General features: G+C 52.4%; 1 non-coding gene and 1 pseudogene across 1 annotated transcript; both read right to left on the bottom strand.

Moving 5' to 3' along the window:
* Nucleotides 1–4,702: 4,702 nt before the first annotated feature.
* LOC139255581 (U2 spliceosomal RNA) lies at nt 4,703–4,904 on the bottom strand (annotated as a pseudogene).
* Nucleotides 4,905–6,615: 1,711 nt separating this feature from the next.
* LOC139255580 (U1 spliceosomal RNA) lies at nt 6,616–6,779 on the bottom strand. The gene has a single exon (XR_011592058.1). It is a non-coding gene; the product is annotated as a U1 spliceosomal RNA (small nuclear RNA).
* Between the last annotated feature and the right edge of the window lie 3,422 nt (nt 6,780–10,201).

The following is a 10,201-nucleotide window of genomic DNA, read 5'->3' as shown; positions in this document are numbered from 1 at the left end:
GCCTGGTGTGTATTTATACTGTGTAGTAAGGACCTATCAGAACATGTGGCATGAAAGTCGGCGACATCTTGGCCTTGCAGGACCTCCCGAAGAGAGGTTACTTTGATGTGACCTTCAGAACCGTCGCCCTCTGCCTGAAGTTCCTGAAGGGCCTGAAGGAGGTGAGTGAACCGCTGCGCTCAGTGCTGACTTGGTAGCCACTGTTCACCCGACCGTTGCAGAGAAGACGCACTATCACAGTGCAGATGTACAACCCCCACATCCCAGTCATTGATGTGCTGACTTTCCCGCCAGGTATGTCGATGGGGCAGGAAACAGCAGCGACCAGAAAGACTTGCACGGGATATGGACCAGCAAGCACCAGATCCAGGTCACCACGAAGGTGGACGCCAGCAGAACCATCCTGCACCCCACCTCCAGCTTCGCCATCGGAGGAAGTCGGGGCTACATGGTGTACGCTGGCCAGCCCAATGTGTGCCGGACCTGCGGGAAGGCAGGCCATGTGGCGGCAAGCTGCAAAACTGTCATCTGCTGAAACTGCAAGAACGAAGGCCACCAGACAAAGGACTGTAAGGAGACCAAGTGCTGCAACCTCTGTGGTCTGGCTGGGCACCTTTACAAAAACTACCCCAAACACAACTTCAGCTATGTGCAGGCAGCAAAGAACATTACACCAGAGGAGGAGGAAGCTGAGGAACACAACGCTCCAGAGGAGACCCACACCCTCCCCCCGACCAACGCCCTGGGCAAAGAAGCAACCGCCCTCGTGGACTCGGAACAAGTCGGTGAGGAAGAGAAGCCTGCCATGGCGAGCTGCGAGACACCAGCAGCCAGCAGCGAAGCTCTCCCCCATCGCACCGAGTCCAGGAACGAGGAGACAGCGGACGATGAAGCGGGATGGGAGACCGTCAAGAAAAAGGCCCGCAAGCGTAAGGGGAACAGGCGAGCAAGGGCCCCTGCGGGAACGACAGGGAAGAGGCGGCTAACGTCCACGACAGACAGCAGCGACGGCAGCTCGTCTGATGAGGAAAGGCGAGACAAAGCCCCTCAATACCGCCACCAAAACAAGAGTCAATACGCCAACCCACAGCCACAGGCGACCGGGAGCAGTGAAGTGACCGGCACAGCCTCGCTCCGGGAACCCGGGAGCAGCGAAGCGCTCAGCGCACACGAGCTCCGGAACACCGGGAGCGAAGAAGCGACCAATGCAGACCAGCTCCGGGACAACGGGAGCAGCGAAGTGCCCAGCACACCCCACCTCCGGAATACCGGGAGCGACACAGCGATCGAAGCACACCAGCTCGAGATCGCTGCGACTGATGAAAAGAGGGAACCACCAACACCAGGCGAGGACAGTGCAGAGGACATATCGGACTTTCTGACAACACGACACCAGTCCCCTGGTCGAAACACTCCCACGGCAGAGGACGACCAGTATGCCAGCCCAGGTGAAGTAGACTTTTACAGTGAAAATCTATGTATGCAGGAACCGGCCACTGGGCAGGTCTCCAACGGAAAGGACAGTTTATTTAAAATGTAAATGTTTTGAACTGCAACCTGTAACTTAAACATGGATTTAAAAATAGCATCGATTGACGTGCGTAGCGTAAAATCCACTACGCGATGTGTTTCCACCTTGGGGTACCTCGCCAAGGTCAAAGCGGACCTGCTGTTCTTGCAGGAGTGCGGGCTGCCACACTTCAGCAGTTACCGGCAGTGGTCACGATGGTGGGCCCATGGACCATCCATATGGTCAGGAGGCAACGACAGCCGGGCTTCCGGCCTGGACATTCTGCTGCGGGGAGGCCACTTCACCATCACCGAAGTTAAGGAGGTGGTGGGCGGCCGCCTCCTCGTAGCAGACATAATGTACATAAATTCCCCTCTAAGGCTAATTAACGTGTATGCCTCACCTCTCAGAAGCGAGCGGCTGGCCCTCTTCCAGCAGCTCCCACTGCTGCTGGCAACGTCCAGGCCGGTCATTCTGGGCAGTGACTTCAACTGCATCATCGATGCGGCTGGACGATCCAGCAGAGCCGACAGCAAACTGGGCACCACGTCCAGACTCCTGATGGATGCGGTAAAAGATGCCAAGCTGTGCGACGTCTTCAGCAACCCTGCAGTCGGAGCACCGCTCAGATACACCTGGTCGAGACCAGACGGGTCCGTCCGTTCCAGAATAGACTTCCTGTTTGTGTCCCACACGCTCAAGGTCAGATCCACCGACGTCACGCCGGTGTTCTTCTCTGACCACTGCCTCCTACTGGCCGACTGTCGCCCACAGGAAAACCAGAAAGTTGGCAGAGGGATATGGAAGCTGAACATGAAAATGTTGACTCCGGAAAACGTGGAAGAACTCAAGAGGGATTACAAAGGTTGGAGAACCGTAAAACCCCTCTGCGATTCCCCGATGCACTGGTGGGAAACAATCAAGACAAACATCAAGAGGTTCTTCATCCTCAAAGGTGTTCAGGAGGTGAGAGGGAGACAGAGGGAATTGTCCCAACTCCAGAAGAGCGTGCAAAACCTGCTCCTGCTGCAGTCGATGGGGGTCGATGTCGCGGAGGAACTCGAAGAGGTGAAGGGCCAGCAAGCCTCGCTCTTTGCCTCAGAGTCCTCCAAGATTATCTTCCGCTCCAGAGTCTGCTCCGTCTAGTAGGATGAGACGTGTTCGCGCTTCTTCTTCCAAAAGGTACACAGGGGGAGCTCTGTGATCACCAGCCTAAAGGAAGAAGACGGTTCTGTGACGTCTTCGCAGCCTGACATGCTGAGGATCAGCAAATCCTTCTATGCCAGGCTGTATGACGTCAAGCCCACAGACCGCGTGGCCTCCCAGTCGTTCCTGTCGTCTATTTCGGAGGTCCTAAACGACAGTGAGCAGGAGAGTCTGGACCACCCGCTAACTCTGGACAAGATGACAAAGACCGTCCGGTCCCTTGCGATGATTAAAACTCCCGGAAGCGACGGCTTACCGGTCGAGTTGTATTCGCTCTGTGGGACTGGATGGGCCCAGACCGGCTGGAAGTGTACGGGGGTATGCTTCTGGCTGGTAGTATGTCAGAATCAATGAGGAAAGCAATCATCACCCTCATCTACAAGCAGAAGGGGGAGAGGGAGGAAATCAAAAGCTGGCGACCTATTTCGCTGCTCAATGTGGACTACAAGATCCTGTCAAAGGTCATCGCCAACAGGGTCAAGTCTGCTCTTGAGCTGGTGATTCACCCGGACCAGACCTGCGCTGTCCCCGGCAGGAAGCTCTCTGATAGCCTGGCGCTACTCAGGGATACGATCGCCTACGTGCGGGACAGTGGGGTGGACACCTGCTTAATCAGCTTAGACCAGGAGAAGGCCTTTGACAGGATATCGCACACGTACCTGATGGACGTGCTCTCCAAAATGGGGTTTGGGGAGGGTATCCGCAATTGGATCCAACTGCTCTACAGAGACATCAGTCGTGCAGTTCTAATCAACGGGTGGGAAACTGAAAGCTTTTCGGTCAGATCTGGAGTCAGGCAAGGCTGTCCTCTCTCGTCTCTCTTGTTTGTGTGTTGTATCGAGTCCTTTGCCGGGTCCATCAGGAAGGATGCGGGCATTAGAGGGGTGACGATCCCAGGCAGCAGAGGCGCTCAGGTCAAGACCTCCCTGTACATGGACGACGTAGCCATCTTTTGCTCGGATCCGCAGATTGCTCACAATCTGCGACCAGTTTGAACTGGCCTCGGGAGCAAAGGTCAATCGCAGCAAGAGCGAGGCCATGCTCTTTGGCAACTGGGCCGACGGATCCTTTATTCCCTTCACCGTGAAGCCAGATTACCTGAAGGTGTTGGGAATATGGTTCGGAGCGGATGGGGTGTGCGCCAAAAACTGGGAAGAGTGTATCGCCAAAGTGAAGCAAAAACTGGGATGGTGGAAGCTGCGCTTCCTCTCCATGGCAGGAAAGAACCTGGTCATCAGGAGTGAGGTGCTCTCGGGGTTGCTGTACGTGGCACAGGTCTGGCCCATCTCTCGCTCCTGTGCCGCGGCAGTCACCCGGGCCGTCTTGCACTTTGTCTGGAGGTCCAAAATGGACCGTGTCCGCAGAGACACAATGTACAAATCTCTGGACAGTGGAGGAAAGGATGTTCCGAACGTGGCCCTCATCCTGATGGCCACCTTTGTGTGCGGCTGCATTAAGCTGTGCACAGACCCCCAGTACACAAACACCAAGTGTCACTATGTGCTGAGGTTCTACCTGTCCCCGGTGTTGCGAAGGATGGGTCTGGCCATGCTGCCGCGAAACGCCCCCACCAGCTGGACCATGCCTGTCCACCTGTCCTTCGTGGAAAAGTTTTTCACAAAAAAACCCCTTTGACCACAAAGCCATAAAACAGTGGTCAGCACATAAGGTCCTGGACGCCCGACAAAAGAAGGAGAGGGTGGACCCTGTCGGGTGGTTCCCTGAGCAGACTGTCGAACTCGTTTGGCAGAACGTCTCATCGCCAGAGCTTTCACACAAGCACCAAGATGTAGCTTGGTTGGCGGTGAGGAGGGCCTTACCCGTCAGAGCGTTCATGCACAGCCGGCGTCTCAACAGCACGGCACGGTGCCCCCGAGTCGGCTGCGGGGCGGACGAGACTGTCACCCACCTACTTCAGGATTGCGCCTTTGCGACGCAGGTCTGGAAAGAGATGGAGTGGTTGCTGTCGAGGTTCATCCCGAGCAGTTCCGTCGCACCGTTCCTGGAAGTACTGCAATACCAAGTTCGTGCCATGGAGGTGGATGGATCAGGCCCGCCACACACCTCTTATTTCCAAAAAGCATAGGAGAATCACCTTCCTGATCCAGGGAGAAACACGTTGGGGGTCATGGTTACTCCCCTGTCAGGTCAGTTACGCATGATCTTAGCCAAAAGGCCGAGAAGCCTTTTGCAGACTGGATTGCGCCAGTCTTTTTTTTTAATGTTTTAATCAGTCTGGTGAATCTTCGCTGCACTCCCTCAATAACAAGAACGTCCTTCCTCAGATTAGGAGACCAAAACTGAACACGATATTCCAGGTGAGGCCTCGCCAAGGCCCTGTACAACTGCAGTAAGACCTCCCTGCTCCTATACTCAAATCCCCGAGCTATGAAGGCCAACATACCATTTGCCTTCTTTACCGCATGCTGCACCTGTTTACCAACCTTCAATGACTAAAGAACCATGACACCCAGGTCTCGTTGCACCTCCCTTTTTCCTAATCTGTCACCATTCAGATAATATTCTGCCTTCGTGTTTTTGCCCCCAAAGTGGATAAGCTCACATTTATCCACATTATACTGCATCTGCCATGCATTTGCCCACTCACCGAACCTGTCCAAGTCACCCTGCAGCCTCTTAGCGTCCTCCTCACAGCTCACACCGCCACCCAGTTTAGTGTCATCTGCAAACTTGTCGATATTACACTCAATTCCTTCATCCAAATCATTAATGTATACTGTAAAGAGCTGGGGTCCCAGCACTGAGCCCTGCGGCACCCCACTAGTCACTGCCTGCCATTCTGAAAAGGACCCGTTTATCCCGACTCTCTGCCAACCAGTCGTCTATCCACGTCAGTATATTACCCCCAATACCACGTGCTTTGATTTTACACACCAATGGGACCTTGTCAAAAGCCTTTTGAAAGTCCAAATACACCACATCCACTGGTTCTGCCTTGTCCACTCTACTAGTTACATCCTCAAAAAATTCCATAAGATTTGTCAAGCATGATTTCCCTTTCCTAAATCCGTGCTGACTTGGACCGATCCTGTCACTGCTTTCCAAATGCGCTGCTATTTCATCCTGAATAAATGATTGCAACATTTTCCCCAGCACTGATGTCAGACTAACCGGTCGATAATGACCCACTTTGTCTCTCCCTCCCTTTTTATACCGCAGTGTGGGCTGGCCCCGTGCTGTCCCTGGGCCCCTGTCACCGAACTCAGGCCTCTCCTGGTCCCCGATCACGTCCCTCCACATTCTCTTGCCGCCCCTTCGCCCCGACCTCGTCGCTCCCGCTGTGTGTGCCCACGCGCCAATCAGCGACCTGATCCAAAATCAGTGTGCTAAGATAGCGACAGATGAATTGAAAGAGATTTGTGGGTTGCAGTTGATTTAACGCTGAAAATGCCCAAGCAATTTGTCCAAAGTAGCAGTGAAGAAAGCTGAATGAACTATGTGGCTAAAGCAAGTGAAAGTGCGTGATGTTCTGCTGAGACCATAGCTTCCGTACTGTGTGGAATTGTGGTCCCCGAGATCCAAGGGAGATCTTAAAGCCAGTGAAATGTGATTTCTTAAACCTGAAATATTGTCCGCCTGTTGGATAGTGTGTGTATGACAGCACAGTTCCACACGAGTTGTCCGTCGTCCCCTGTTGGACTGTGTGTGCATGCTGATATGCGGCAGTTGGTCGGAATGGAGGAAGCAACACTTGGACTCGGAGAGTTTTGTGATGGCCTCTTAACGTCTCATACTTCGCAGGGTTAGTGGCCATTTTTATCCGCGCCTCTGTTGGCAATGAAATATAGCTGCTGGAGTTGAAGCCTAGGTTAAGACTGATGAATAGATAATGAACTTAGAAACGGAGATGTTGCTAATTCTGATATTAATTGCAAAGCCAGGGGAGAGCGCGAACGCAGTCCCCCACTACCACAAATTTTGCAGTCGAGTATCCCGCATTTGGGGACATCGCAGGCGTCAGCACACCCGAAGTGCAATGGGCTAGCCTCGTCCTGGGAGAACCACCTTCTTGATCATGGTTACTCCCCTGCCAGGTAAGTATGCTTGATTTTCGCACACAACTGCCTCCCGACATCATCCGCTGCCTTTTAACGTCTCAACGACTCATGTATAAAAAATCACAATGTCCCTTTTCACAAAGTGCTGCTGCTTTGACATGTCCATTCTGCTAAAATATTGCAATGTCTAATGATATATCCCTTGTGAAAACACTGCAGTAACACAGAAGATGCCGTCCTTATTTGCATATTGCCCTTAAAAGGAAATCAAAGCTCCCTCAGTAACATGCCTTCGGGCCAGGGAAAGTTTTCCGCAAATATAATCGCGATGTATATTTATTGCCTGTGAAGTAAATGTTTGTCAAATCTTCACATGAAAACTAATTCAGAATCTGACGTGTTTGAAAAAGCAATGTTCCAGTTTTGCACAGGGGAAGATCAATAGGGAGGTGTGAGCTTGTGGCCGGGAGTCTTCGTCACAACAACAGCAACAACAAAAACTTGTATTTATATAGCGCCTTTAACGCAGTGAAACGTCCCAAGGCATTTTTTAAAATTTCAAAATATACTTTATTCATAAAAAAATCTGTACAGTACATTCAATGGCATTTCAGTACATTTAGCTGCGGTCAGCAATCCCATACAATACATCTGGGTGCTGACGGCAGTTCCGTTCGTTACATTTCTTGTTTTTCCGTTCAAGTGCAATTCGGTCCAATAAACGGGATACATTGTGGTACATTCACACAAATTACGTTTCATGTGTCACAATCCAGTGCCCGGAATGGGTGACGGTACATTTGCATTTTTCTTTTCAAACATGCATTTCGTAACACACCTTGCATTGTACATGGCACGACATTGGTGTTTACAGATTTGGTGCTCCATGCACACAAAAAGTAAATTACAAGTACAGCCCGAGAGGGGTTTGTACTGATTCCATCCCCTGGGTTTACCGTGGCGGAAGGGCTTTAAACTGTGGCCCTTCCCCACCGTGCCTTTGCGGCGACTGCACCAATTTTCAGTGCGTCTCTCAGCACGTATTCCTGGATCTTGGATTGCGCCAGTCTGCAACACGCAGACGTGGACATCTCCTTGCTCTGGAAAACCAGCAAGTTTCGGCAAGACCAAAGAGCGTCTTTGACCGAGTTGATGGCCCTCCAGCAGCAGGTGATGTCTGTCTCGGTGTGTGTCCCTGGGAACAGCCCGTAGAGCACAGAGTCCTGTGTTACGGAGCTGCTCGGGATGAACCTCGACAGCAACCACTGCATCTCTTTCCAAACCTGCCTTGCAAAGGCGCAATCCTGAAGGAGATGGGTGACAGTCTCGTCCGCCCCACAGCCGGCCCGGGGGCACCGTGCCGTGTTGCTGAGGCGTCGGCTGTGCATGAACACTCTGATGGGTAAGGCCCTCCTCACCGCCAACCAAGCTACGTCTTGGTGCTTGTGTGAAAGCTCTGGCGATGAGACGTTCTGCCAAACGAGTTCGACAGTCCGCTCAGGGAACCACCCGACAGGGTCCACCCTCTCCTTCTTTCGTAGGGCGTCCAGGACCTTACGTGCTGACCACTGTTTTATGGCCTTGTGGTCAAAGGGGTTTCTTTTGAAAAACTTTTCCACGAAGGACAGGTGGACAGGCATGGTCCAACTGGTGGGGGTGTTTCGCGGCAGCGTGGCCAGACCCATCCTTCGCAACACCGGGGACAGGTAGAACCTCAGCACGTAGTGACACTTGGTGTTTGTGTACTGGGGGGGCTGTGCACAGCTTGATGCAGCCTCACACAAAGGTGGCCCTCAGGATGAGGGCCACGTTCGGAACGTCCTTTCCTCCACTGTCCAGAGATTTATACATCGTGTCTCTGCGGACACGGTCCATTGTGGACCTCCAGACAAAGTGGAAGACGGCCCGGGTGACTGCCGCGGTGCAGGAGTGTGAGATGGGCCAGACCTGTGCCACGTGCAGCAACCCCGAGAGCACCTCACTCCTGATGACCAGGTTCTTGCCTGTGATGGAGAGGGAGCGCTGCTCCCAAAATGCCAGTTTCTGTTTGATCTTGGCAATACGCTCATCCCAGTTTTTGGCGCACGCCCCGTCCGCTCCGAACCATATTCCCAACACCTTCAGGAAATCTGGTTGACGGTGAAGGGAATGGAGGCTCGGTCGGTCCAGTGGCCAAAGAGCATGGCCTCGCTCTTGGTGCGATTGACCTTTGCTCCCGAGGCCAGTTCAAACTGGTCGCAGATTGTGAGCGATCTGCGGACCGACTGCTGATCCGAGCAAAAGACGGCGACGTCGTCCATGTACAGGGAGGTCTTGACCTGAGCGCCTCCGCTGCCTGGGATCGTCACCCCTCTAATGCCCGCATCCTTCCTGATGGACTCGGCAAAGGGCTCGATACAACACACAAACAAGACAGATGAGAGAGGACAGCCTTGCCTGACTCCAGATCTGATTGGAAAGCTTTCAGTTTCCCACCCGTTGATTAGAACTGCACGACTGATGTCTGTGTAGAGCAGTTTGACCCAATTGCGGATACCCTCCCCATCCCCATTTTGGATAGCACGTCCATCAGGTACGTGTGCGATATCCTGTCAAAGGCCTTCTCCTGGTCTAAGCTGATTAAGCAGGTGTCCACCCTCCTGTCCCGCATGTCGGCGATCGTATCTCTGAGTAGCGCCAGGCTATCAGAGAACTTCCTGCCGGGGACAGCGCAGGTCTGGTCCGGGTGAATCACTTGGACCCATCATGTCACCTTTTTCCAAATGCGCTGTTATGACATCCTTAATAATTGATTCCATCATTTTACCCACTACCGATGTCAGGCTGACCGGTCTACAATTCCCTGTTTTCTCTCTCCCTCCTTTTTTAAAAAGTGCGATTACATTGGCTACCCTCCACTCAATAGGAACTGATCCAGAGTCAATGGAATGTTGGAAAATGACTGTCAATGCATCCGCTATTTCCAAGGCCACCTCCTTAAGTACTCTAGGATGCAGTCCATCAGGCCCTGGGGATTTATCGGCCTTCAATCCCATCAATTTCCCCAACACAATTTCCCGACTAATAAAGATTTCCCTCAGTTCCTCCTCCTTACTAGACCCTCTGACCCCTTTTATATCCGGAAAATTGTTTGTGTCCTCCTTAGTGAATACCGAACCAAAGTACTTGTTCAATTGGTCTGCCATTTCTTTGTTCCCCGTTATGACTTCCCCTGATTCTGACTGCAGGGGACCTACGTTTGTCTTTACTAACCTTTTTCTCTTTACATATCTATAGAAACTTTTGCAATCCGCCTTAATGTTCCCTGCAAGCTTCTTCTCGTACTCCATTTTCCCTGCCCTAATCAAACCCTTTGTCCTCTTCTGCTGAGTTCTAAATTTCTCCCAGTCCCCGGGTTCGCTGCTATTTCTGGCCAATTTGTATGCCACTTCCTTGGCTTTAATACTATCCCTGATTTCCCTTGATA

This window comes from Pristiophorus japonicus, unplaced genomic scaffold (genome assembly GCF_044704955.1).
Source record: "Pristiophorus japonicus isolate sPriJap1 unplaced genomic scaffold, sPriJap1.hap1 HAP1_SCAFFOLD_614, whole genome shotgun sequence".
Classification (NCBI taxonomy): Eukaryota; Metazoa; Chordata; class Chondrichthyes; family Pristiophoridae; genus Pristiophorus; species Pristiophorus japonicus.
This window is presented reverse-complemented; position numbering and strand designations above follow the sequence as displayed.